General features: G+C 35.6%; 1 long non-coding RNA gene across 3 annotated transcripts in view; it reads left to right on the plus strand.

Annotated features, from left to right (window-relative positions):
• Positions 1–12,774, plus strand: part of LOC110827378 (uncharacterized) — a 17,486-nt gene continuing 4,712 nt past the window's right edge. For all 3 annotated transcript variants that reach the window (XR_015537620.1, XR_015537618.1, XR_015537619.1), the window contains exons 1-2: positions 1–235; positions 706–7,317. This is a non-coding gene — a long non-coding RNA (uncharacterized LOC110827378). The remainder of the gene's footprint in view (positions 236–705; positions 7,318–12,774) is intronic.

The raw sequence follows: 12,774 nt of genomic DNA on the forward strand, positions 1-12,774 counted from the left end.
TATCTGTGAGTGGTTATCCATGCCAGAACATTCTAGAATCGTAATAGCATTTAGCAACACTGCGCAGACGCACAGAATTCAACCTTTCACTTTTCCGTCTGCCTTACTGTTCTCTTTCAAAATGGTTGTTCGTAGGGTCAAGATGTTTTGGAATTTATTTATTGGTGTTTTCCTTATTATACAGTCTGAACGCATTAATTCGTCAAGAATTTATTTTCATCAACATATGTTATTGGTAGGTGCTTTTGATGTCGGAAATTGTTTTATATCAAGACTAGTTGAGATGCCATGTGTCGGAATGTGTGATTTGTCATTGAATAAACTTGTTGAACTATTTAAATTTACGCCATTGTTACTTGAAAATTGCAAGGTTCACCTGATACATCTGAAATGTATTGAACTTTGCTGTGGTGCTAGATTTTCTGATAAGTTAATCATTATCTTGGATGTTCATGCTGTCCATATTTATAATAATTAAACCAACATAAGTATACGCATAATTTATCTTTGCAAAATTTATAGTTTCTTGCTGGTAAAAAGTTTGTCCATAAATATGAAATTCAGAAGTAAAATAAAAATTTATTTAATGCATTTCATTTTACAATTTGGGATTACAGTTATTGGTCTACATACAAACATACCTGTCCTTTACGTATGATGTAAATACTTTCATGTATTTTAAGTCAGGACTGCAATGATTTGCAGGATCTGCAGCAGTGCTGAACTAGGCATGGTATTTGAGAGGCAGTCGGTTCACCATTTTGTTGGAAGTGGTTCTTCAGCTACACCTTAGGAATTGTCTTGTTAGGGCCATGACATTTAAGAGTGGTCTTGAGAGATGAAAATCTACTACCTGAGCCAGCTAACTCCACATTCAGGTCCAGGTAAAAAAAAATTCAAGTTGATCCAAAAAGTTACGAGTGACATACCAAATGAAATTCAATTCTTCAGAGCATTTATATGTTTGTGTAACAAGTAATCAGCGTGCACAAATTCCTGATTTATTTTCCATCTTCAAGCAAGAGGTGCCTACTCGTTTGGGTCCGTTGGATACGGCCAGTCTTCATCACTGGACAACACATGTCATCCAACTGTGTCAGCAAATGATAGCAAAAATGTGGGAAAATAAAAATTATAGGACCACTCTTAAAACTAAAAATACAAACATCAGCAAAAACACAATAATTGACATAAAATGAAAGCAAAAAAGGGGGGTTCATCCCCAGCTTCTAAGTTGTCTTAGGTAATTAAAACAAACATCATAAAACAATGAATAACCTACCACTAGCATTCTCTGTACAGGAAGATAGGAACCTACTGCAAGCATCCTGTATTCAAAAAGAAAAAAACCTGCTACTAGCACCCTCTGTGAGAGATAATAACCCACAGGGTATCTTAGGGCTGATGCTGCGGAGGAAACTATCAGTACCTACTAAACTACACTATTGATGCAGTTGGATGACATGTCTGTCAATGGAGACTAGCTCTATCTAGCAGACCCAACTGAGTAGGTACTTCTCGATTGAAGGTGGAGACAGAGGCATTTTCCAAAACGTCATGGTTTATTCTTTCTTAAACAAGGATGATGGGTGGAAAAGTCCAGACAGTGAATAATTTCAACTGATTTTTACTGTTCAGTTCTAGCCATTATTTCTCCTGGCTCTTCAAGGCATATTGTGGAACAGAATTTAAAGCACTTGTTTTAGACCATTGTGCATTGGAAACCCATTAGAGGTCTTCCTGTGTTAGCAGAAAGAGATTTATTGTATTGTTTGAGTAACTTTTGATACATATAGTTTCCTCTGTTCTGTCATACCGTGTTTGATTCAACTACAGGAATTGACCTCTCAGACATGGCATTCTTAGCTGCTCCTGTTTGCAAGTGTTACTCTTTTGGAGTCAAACATACTGTTATGAATGTCAAAGACGGATGTCTCAGGCAGATATACCCCTTTTTTTTTTGCATTTCTTATACTTGTAGGGACATTAGGCAAGAGATGTGTAGAAAGTTTTGCTTGGAATACTAAGCATAGCTGGCGGGAATAATGGTAAATTGGATCTCAAAGTAACAAGAGAAAATGGTGATTCTGATGATGAATCTGGCCTTAATATCATTCCAACCACTGAAACTGAGGTGAAAAGTGTAATACAGTCCCTCAAGTCAAAAAACTCATCAGGTTATGATGAAATAACAAGTAAAATTTTGAAAGCTTGTTCAGGTTTAATTAGTCCATTAACCCACATTTGTAATCACTCATTATACACAGGCATTTTCCCGGACCGCCTTAAAATATCAGTAGTACGACCGCTGTACAAGAAAGGGGACAAAACCAGTATGACAAATTACAGGCCAATTTCACTTTTAACTACTTTTTCTAAAGTGCTTGAGAAGATTATGTACAATAGATTAAGTCATCATATGCATGCTAACAACATATTAGTCCCGGAACAATTTGGCTTCAGGAAAGGTGTATCCACTGAAGATGTGGCCTTCAAGCTAACAGACAATGTGCTTAAATCTATTAACCAAAAAATGCATGTTAGAGGAATTTTCTGTGATTTAGCAAAAGCTTTTGACTGTGTAAATCATGAAATTTTGTTGGATAAATTGCATTTTTATGACATTCAAGGAATAGCAGCGCAATGGTTCAGATCCTATTTAACAGATAGAAAACAAAAGGTCGAAGTAAAAGCACCTAAAAACAAACGAAATTTTTTCTCAAACTGGGGAACAATAAGACATGGAGTTCCCCAAGGGTCAATTTTAGGGCCCTTGCTTTTTATAATATACATAAATGACCTTTCTCCAACAACAAAAACAATAAATACTTCAACAGAACCCATAATATTTGCTGATGACACAAGTGTCATAATTTATAATAAAAATGTTGATGATTTCGTTCAACATCAAACATAGTTCTGTCTCATATGAATAAATGGTTTACTGCTAACAAACTGGCCCTAAATCTAGATAAAACGAATATAATAAAATTTATAACAAATAACTCTCCACAATGTGCTTTAAGTATTGGTTATAATGGGAAGTATATACAAGAGTCAATAAACACAAAATTCTTGGGTTTGCAAATTGATAATCACCTAAATTGAACTAATCATATTGATAAACTGATGCTTAAGTTAAGTGGCGCATGTTATGATGTTAGATCTCTGTTGCATGTCAGCCACTGACACGCTCAGATCTGTATATTTTGCCTATTTTCACTCTTTAATGAAATATGGAATAATTTTTTGGGGAAATTCATCAAACATCAAAAAGATATTCACTTTACAAAAGAAAATTGTTAGATTATTGGCTGGTGTAAAACCTAGGAATTCATGTAGAAGTCTATTTAAGAGATTAGAGATCTCAGCTCTACCTTGTGAATACATATTCTCGTTAATGAACTTTATTGTAAATAACCAAGAACTCTTTCAAACTAATTCTGCTGTACACAGTGTCAACACAAGGAATAAAAATCAGCTTCATAGACCAATTGCCAACCTCTCATGCTTTCAGAAGAGTGCATATTATGCAAGAATCAAAATTTTCAATAGTCTACCATCAAATCTCACAAGTCTTGTAAATAAGAAGGAGCAATTTAAGGTAGCATTAAAAAGATACTTAATTACACACTCCTTTTACTCTTTCAATGAATTTATGTTGTTTACAAATAAGTGATAAATTTTTCTTGTGTGTAATGGGTAGATCTATTTGTAGCTTATCATTTCTCTAGGTGAATACTTTGTTTTGTATTATGTGAAATTTATATAATAGTACGAATTGTACTTTATAATATGTATTGTATTATTATTATAATCTTCATGCTCAGCAACTAAACATATTTTGTATGGCTGTAAAGTTAAAATATTCACTATCTTCATGAGCCTGCTCCTTTGTTGTGAGTGTGCATGTTAGCTTTTGACTGCGGCAAGAGGAAAAAAATGAAAGTGGTGTGTCTGATCCTGTGGTTAGGTAATCAAACTTTCTGATTTGCGTTGTTTCACAGCAATGTTCCTCTGTGTGGAATTCCTCTGACCGAATAACCCAACCCTTTTATTTTGGCCTGTGCACTGGCAGCTCACCCATCATGTGTTGAGAAAAAGGAGCCCTGTGTTGTTAATGTGCTGCACATTTTTACCTACATGCATTTTTGAATATAAATAAATTGTCTAAAATACTCACCAAAGCAGTAGATGCTCAAAATGCCTCCCTGCTCTTGAAGAAATGTCAAGTTTCTTGGAAAGGTTGTTTGAAACTAATTTGAATTCATTGACTTTGGAGGAAGTAATTGTTTCATAAATGTTTTGCTTAAGTTCATCCAGTGTGTGGGGATTGCTTGAATACACATTGTCTTTTAGATTTCCCCATGGATAAAAACCACTGCAAATTTCTGGAGAACTTTCAGGCCTCAATATGCAGCTTATGAATCTGAAATAACGTACTTTGTTTAAAAAATTAATTGAATAATTCTCATTGTGTGCTGTAGCACCATCTTTTGTAAAATAACTTTTCCCCTTCTAGAATGCACTTAGAAAAGGACTGAAGAATATCAGTGACATGCTGCTCTAAATTAATAGTGTATCAAAGAAATGGCATTTGTGTAGCAGTAATTTCACACACTGATCTTCTGATTTTCCACCTCTGTGGAACCTGGAGGTTTATTACAGCATTCACAACAGCTTGCCACAGGGTGTTAAGTTATCCTAACACCTTCTGAGTGATCTTTTCCCTTGGCTTTCCAACCAAAATGTTCTCTACATTTCTTGGCCTTGATTTGATCATCTTAGTATATGGTGAAGTTTACAAATTAATGGAGCTTCTCATTATGCAGTTTTCTCCAGCTTCCTCTCACTTAGTCACTCCTGTGTCCAAATATTCTAAGCATGCTATTCTCAAACTCATTCCATGTTCTTCACTTGACATGAGAGACTGGGTTTTACACACATCCAAAACTGTAGGTAAAATTAATTTAATATATTTTAATCTGTTTCCTGGAATTGTGACATTGGTGACGTATCAAGTTGTATGCCAGTTACAGGACAATAGTCCATGAAATGATAGGAGTTGATGATGTTTCCACTTTCATTTGGTCATCTAAGTGACATTTGTTAACTAATAACATAACATTTGCAGTGTTACAAATACATTTCACTGTGAAATGACTGAAAAATGTCAAAGTATCAAATTTCAGTGTATGTGGTATCAGAGACCTTGTATCTTAGGACTGCAGAATTCAGATTATAGGTGATCGATATATAGTTAATACTGGTTCCATAAAATTTTTTGTGAGGTTATAACATTAAGTTGGTATAAATTGATGCCAAAGGTGTTTCAGGCAACTGTCTTTCTTATTGCCATCACATGGAATGTTGTTTGTGTTGTCTTTGGCCACCATTGGAAAATTGTGTATCTCTGTTAGTCCAGTCAGTACTGCATACATCATTACTTTATAGTTGATTTTTAGTAATTTTCAATTTACAGTTTATGCTAACAGATTTTGAAAATAAGTGTATCCAAATGTCAGGGACATTGAATGCAAAATAATTATCTGTCAGCCCTTACCACAGTTCTCTTTTTCATTGTGCTGCTGAATATGTGTTTTCATTCTTTAGGGGTATTTTCAGTGGATATCATGTGACATATGTCTTATGTATTGTATACCCCTGAGACATCCTTAGATATTACTTGGTAATTTTGGATAATATCTTTAACTTGTATCTCAGGATTTAGGAAATTAAAACATGCATATTCAAAGGAAAAAGCTTGTTCTTGTGGCATATTTGACAGGGTTGATAAAGTGTTCAGTGAAAACCGTAAACGTTTGTAATCATTGAATTAGTTTGTTTACATAAAGTAATTCACTACCCGACTTTACATTCATTAACATTACACTTGAGATACAAACTACAAAGATAAATTCAGTTCTAAAGGGTTTTGACGATGGTAGTTTACACTTAAAATTGTTCATTGCCAGGATTTTTTCCATCGCCTGTTCTTTAAAAACACGACGTTTCGGAGGCTGGTTCTGTCTCTTGTCTTCAGGTGAGAGGTACCTGCTCTGTTGGGTCCCTTTGATAGAGCTAGTCTCTGTCACTGGTCCAGACGATGGAAAAAGTTCTGACAATGAATAATTTTAAGTACAAAGATAAAATAATTGCACTGAAACAAACATGTGAGTTATAAGAAATATTGATTACTGGTCTTCTGTTTATAGTTTAGATGCATCATGTTTGTGTTTTCAATTGATACATATATTTATTCTTCAAGTCTATACACAAACCATTTTAATATTGACGTTTAAAATTAAAATTGATATAAATAATTTGCGCTATTCATCGTTTTCTCAATGTCACAATTTGCGCTATATATTACAACATGTTTCGATGTCTCAGCATCATCTTCAGGTTTATTTTTTAAAACTATTCAATAATTTTTTAATGCACGCTTTTCGGTAATTGTAGATTGTAGGTTGTAGCTGTGGATGTTCCTTTTATCTTCTGATTCTTTGCATATTATGTGGCGTGTTTATATTATTTTGTTCATTATTTCTGTAAAATTATCAACAATATAATTAACATTATTAATATTATTTATATGTAAAAGAGTTTGGATATCGTTATATAAATTCATCAAGCATTAAACATCGAGAAAACGATGAATAGCGCGAATTATTTATATCAATTTTAATTTTAAACATCAATATTAAAATGGTTTGTGTATAGACTTGAAGAATAAATATATGTATCAATGGTCTTCTGTTATTTTGTTAAACATTAAATAAAGAGTGGATGGAGGAAAGTCATCAAAGGTCGACCATGAACTAGAGAGTAAGCAATAAGTATATACAACTCTTAATCGTAATCATTATTGTGATGGTTAAACTGCATTCTTGCTACCTGTTGTGGTCTGAAATGTTTAGTGCTTGCCTGGAATCCTGGAATCACAATAAAGTCTGAAGGTTTGTGACAATGTGTAAAATTTTGTTGGACTTTGTCCTTCATATAAATTGTGAACAAACATCAATGTGTAAATAAGGAGGTTCGTTGTACAGCACATTCAAAAGTCACTGTGCACTTGTGGTCATATAGTAATTTACAACTTTTCAACACTGGTACTGGCAATGTGATGGTGCAATCCTGGCAGATTATGGTTAACTGCACAGTGACTTTTCGAATGACCTGTGTAATACACATGAGCCATCTTTGCATTGATGTATGACTGGAACTGAATTTGCTGCAACATTGTAAATAATGACAGAAGAGAAGAAGAGAGAATGAATCAGTCTAGCACACTTGGAGGAAGAAGACTAGATCAAGGTAAAACGTAAGATAAGATTTTAGTATGTGGTCTTGCCTTTACTGATGCAGTTACAGAACAGAGTTTTGGTTAAGAGGTAAAGTTGTGGCTGTGCTTAAGCTTCATGCCTGAAAGGTGTGTGGAGGAGTTGTGGTAACTCTCAATTGTTGGCCTCTTTGCTTAATGGGATGAGTGTGGCAAATAGCTCTCAGAGAGATCCCAGACCCATTCTGAGGGCATGGTGGGGAAGAGAATTTTTTTGCCCTTGCTTCAAATCAAACTCAGCCAAGTTTTGACTTAAGGAAACTATTTGTGGTGCAAACATTCAGACTTTGAAGGAATTGGTTATTGCAAAAGTTTAAGAGGATAGGAATATCTCTTGTTATGTAGTGTGTTGAAAGCAGTAGCTGAAGTTCCAAATTCTAGAGGTCATCCTTCAGTTTAAAAAGATAAATACATCTTGGCATAAAATCATGTAGTTCTAAAAGTATGTTAACTCATGTAGGTAGTTGCATAATTTACTTACAGAACAGCCTCACTAATTGAGGATATGACTAATTGATTTTTTGTGCAAAGCGTAATTAATGATGCTGCCCTTTTGCTACTGGCACACACAATTAGTGGAATTCCCTAACTTTTATGGAACCTGAGGGTATGTTGTGTTCAAATGAGACTGCCACTGGTTCTTATTCTGATCCAGATGAATCTCGTCCGCATGCTAGTATGTATTCCCAGAATTTAATTAGATCTTGATATCTCATTGAATACAGTTTCGATTTGTTACCAGATATTTGAACTTTGCCAGATTTTTAGCCGTCTAACTTAATCTATCAGAGATGTTGAAACTATGAAAATTAAGAAATCAGTTTCGCAGTGGGATATAAAGTAATGCATGCTTAAGAGTGGATTATATTGCTAAAATGTATGTAGTTTACAAAACTATACCTGATCTTCATGGGGTTGTGAATCAAGCAATCATAAGTGTTGTGTTCTTGCCATGATACAGAATGATAAAAAAAGTTGTGCAGCCCATTCCTGGCATGTTCTATTTAGACAAAAAATTGTATTGAAACTATGAAATAAACAAGTGCTATGTTAAATGGTGAAGATGTCCACTGTGTAGAACAATGTTTGATACAGCACAGTGAAGATTTCTTGTGTCATGGAAGAGGTTCACCAGATGAAAGATTTTTGATATGTTAGGCACAGGAGAATAGGGATAAGACATCTTTGTACTTTGAGTTGAAAGATGGCTGATGTGCAAGTGGGTTACACCATGATGTGACCTACATGGCCTCTTGTATAGTCACAGTGATGTGTGTTTAATAATCCATTTGAAATGTATTGAATTACTACTGTCAGTACATAGCAGTGAGCAGTTGTACAAAATTTGGAGCTGTTTTTACCCAGTGATACTGTTCAGATTCTTTTGTATTCTTGCCTGCTAAATGAAATGTAAAGTTTAAAATATAGAAGATTATAATTTAACTTATGTGTACAAAACTTGCCTCTTGCATTATGGGAAGAACACATTGAGGGTATTATGCTTAGGAGAATAGGATCTAAGAGGGATGAAATGAATAGAAAATAGCACAATGAGCTCTGCTCTTTTCACTAAATATGATGGTTACATCAAGGAGGCTGCGATGGGCAAGTAGCATGCATGTGGGAGATAAGATGTGCATACAAAATTTTGGTTGGAAAGCCAGAAGGGAAGTGACCACTTGGAGGACATAGGAGTAAATTCGAGAAAATGTTGAAATAGGGTTGGGTGGTGTGGATTGGATTCATCTGGCTTTGGACTGGGGCCCATGATGGGCTTTTGAAAACATTCAGGTTCTATTTCAGTGGTTAGCTGAGCATACTATTAGCAGCCAAAGGATGATTGCACCACGGAGGTCAGAGAACTTGTTAATGATTTTACTGAGCTGGTTTATTTGGACAGCAAGGTTCCTTTTTCAAAGAAAATCTTCCATAATCTGATATGCTTTTGATGGTAATATGTTGATACTAGGTGCAACTTTCATATACCAGTATTTGTACATGCAGAGTAGAAATAAAACATGAAAGCAGGAGAGTCTTGGCCCATGAGCTGCCGTGTACTCCAAGAATAGTGAATGTAATGAGTGATCATTTTGTTTGGATCAAAGTACAATATGTACAAAGGATATGAAGTGGTAAAGGTCAGTGTTTATGTTCTCTAGGCATAGTTCTTTAGATGATAACACATGCACTTCTCATATTGCATAAATGGAGGGGCAGTGTCATGGTAGCCTCTTTGTGCACATCTTTCCCTGGAAAGTGCGGACAGCTAATCGTGGAGTTTGAAATTTGGTCCTTTAGTCATGTGTAGTAGAGGTTTTAGTATAGAGCCATGTTCCAGTTTATAATGTGGTCAAGTTTGGATGTCCTGAGTTGCTAGGATTACAGCTACAACCCTCCTGATTATTATTACGTAGGGCGGATGTTCCAATTTGTGATATTGTCAGTTATTTGAAAGATGTGGGTCTAGTTTCTTGCCTCTGAGTGAATCATCTTTTCATAACTGACTACAGTAATTAGAATCGTGTTAATCTTGTTCTTGCATTTCACACTTGAAAATGCTTTGTAGTGCCCCCCCTCCCCCCCCCCCCCAAGAAAGCAGAGAAATTTAAAAAGTAAAATGCCTCAGCTTTTAATATTGCCTACTATGATGGCAAAACTTCATATTTGCTTTTATGGTGCTTTTGCTCATTTACAATTTTATTGCCATTTAAAATTCTGAGTATAGAACATATGTTATTGAATTTTGTGTCATGGTTTAATGATTACATATTTGTTTATAAAGACCTGCAGGCCCCTGTATACACTAAAATTATTAAAACTGTAGAATACCTTGTATGGAAAACTGTGTGTAGTCTGTACTCTTTCAGTTGCAGTGTGTAGTATGTCATTTTACATTTTTAGGTATTCAGCATAATTATAAGAGCCACAAGCATAAATGCATATACCTGTTTCTTATTCAGGAGGCCTCAGTTCATATCTGAGCCCAGAAACGAGGTTTCTTGATGGATGTATCATGTAGTTCCTCAGTCCATCCAGTGGAGTGGAGATAAGATGGCTGTAGTGTGGTAGACGTTTACTGACATTTTCTTTGCATTTAGCCGTGCAGATTGACAGTAGCAAAAAGATGATGACCTGCCTGTTCTGTAATTGCATCAGTCTTTGCTGCTGTTTCTTTCTCAATGTTTCTGCCTTTATATTATTTCTAGCTTTTGACCAATATAGTATTTTTTAAACTGAATTTCTCCTGTGTAATGCTTGTCATGTATCAAGTCATTCATACAATGCTGCTAATTTATTACCATTCTCCATTCATAACTAAGGGAAGGGGGGGGAAGAGTATTGGAACATGTGGTTTGGGGTACTGTGTGTTGTTTGGAAAAATGTCTGGTACAAAGAATATGAGATGCTATGGGTACAGGTTCTCAGCATATTATCTTGTTAATTTTTGACTATTTTGTATTGGCCTTTTAATGGAAATTCACTCTCATTAATGGTTGCCATAGCAGAGGCAATGTTATTAATAAGATACAATAGGGAGACATGTATTTCTTATTTTGAGGTTAAGTGTGGTGTAATAACACGACATTGAATTGTGTATGTGGTTTACAACAAACACATTAAGTCTGTCATTCATGTCAAGGTATAGAATTGTCTGCATTTCACTTTTCTCCTTTATCTTACATGTGTATTGTATTTCTGTGTCTTGGAATTCCTTTCTAGTGTGCTGATTGTTTTTATTAAGCAGTGTTTCTGAAGGTATGCATTTTAATAGTATGAAGTGTCTTATGAATTGAAAAAGCATGTCCAACTATTAATTTTATTCAAATCACTTTAAAAATTAACGGCTGGACAACAATATTTTAATGCATACATTAATGTGCTGTTTCTACTTCAATAAAGTTTTAGCTGTGTTAGCGTGCCACGTATTGGCAAGAGAATTCCCGATTATGCAATACCTTATAAAATTCCAGACCTACCTTATAATAATAATCTTTGTCTGCTTCAGTGCATGCATGCGCCATCTCTTATTGGCAATCGGTACTATAATTTCCTTGAGTGCATGCTCATGCCATCTATTGGAATAGTTGGAACTATGAAATATGAGAAATTTAGCGTACAAATCGAAATTCCTGCCAGGCTAATGAAATGTTTTGCCTCTTCAAAGTGCATGCATACGCCATCTGTTACAGGTAAATGCTACTATAATTTCATTGAGTGCATGCTCATGCCATCTATTGGAAGAGTTGGAACTATGAAATATGAGAAATTTAGCGTACAAAGTAAAATTCCTGCCACGCTAGTAATTTTTTTCCACTATTTTCAGTGCATGCATACGCCATCTTTTGGCGATTAATGGTACTATAATTTCCTTGAGTGCATGCCTGTGCCATCTAGTGGAGGAGTTGGAACTACGAAATATGAGAAATTTAGCGTACAAAGTAAAATTCCTGCCACGCTAATAAAATTTTTTGCGTGTTTTAAGTGCATTCATACGCCATCTGTTATCGACAAATGGTACTAAAAGTCTTCAGAGTGCATTGTTGTGCCATCTATCGGAGGAATTCGGAACTAAAAATTATTACAGCGCTGAGAAAAATTTTCGGTGGCAAAATTTGGAACTAAAAATTGCTGCCACACTAATAAAAAATTTTTTACTAGTGCAGCTACAAAAATTCGTTACCAGATGGCTCTGCTGACAAAAAATTCTTCTGCCGCCCGGTGGGATCGAACTTGCGATCTCCGCATTACTGGTCTAGTGCCTTTGCCCCCTAGACCACGGGGCTTTCTTACTAATAATGATTTTGGAACTTCCTGATTAATTGTGAAGTTGTTCCTGGTGCCATAATATATAACTGGGGTCCTAGTCTTCCCTCATAACCCCCAGCCTCTTCATTTTTACTAGTGCAGCTACAAAAATTCGTTACCAGGTGGCTCTTTCAGCTGTTGACAAAAATCTTCTGCCGCCCGGCGGACTCGAACTTGCGATCTCCGCATTACTGGTCTAGTGTCTTAGCCCCCTAGACCACGAGGCTTTCTTACTGATAATAAATTTGGAACTTCCTGATGAATTGTGAAGTTGTTCCTGGTGGCCCTCTGTATTCCTGGGGTCCTAGGCTTGCCTCATACCCCCAAGCCTCTTGCACTACTAAGAGTTTCGGAACTTGTACAGGTGAAGTAGCTTTCGTTTACTTCACATCATGCTTATGTTGTTGTTGACCCGCCATAGTAATACCGAATACACACACTGCTGCGCACACAGATGCATCAAAAGTATCAGCGCCATGACAGTATTCAGACCAATAGTAATATTACTGCAAGTAATTTGTTTCGTCAGTGAATTTTTACGACATTTTGTTAGATCGCCATTTGTAATGTCAACGTCATACGTGATATTACGAGCAAAAGGCGCATATATGACGCAAAACTTGCAA

The sequence above is a fragment of the Zootermopsis nevadensis genome, unplaced genomic scaffold (genome assembly GCF_977971745.1).
Source record: "Zootermopsis nevadensis isolate Lab colony 2312 unplaced genomic scaffold, Znev_1.0 Znev_ptg000029l, whole genome shotgun sequence".
Taxonomy (NCBI): Eukaryota; Metazoa; Arthropoda; class Insecta; order Blattodea; family Termopsidae; genus Zootermopsis; species Zootermopsis nevadensis.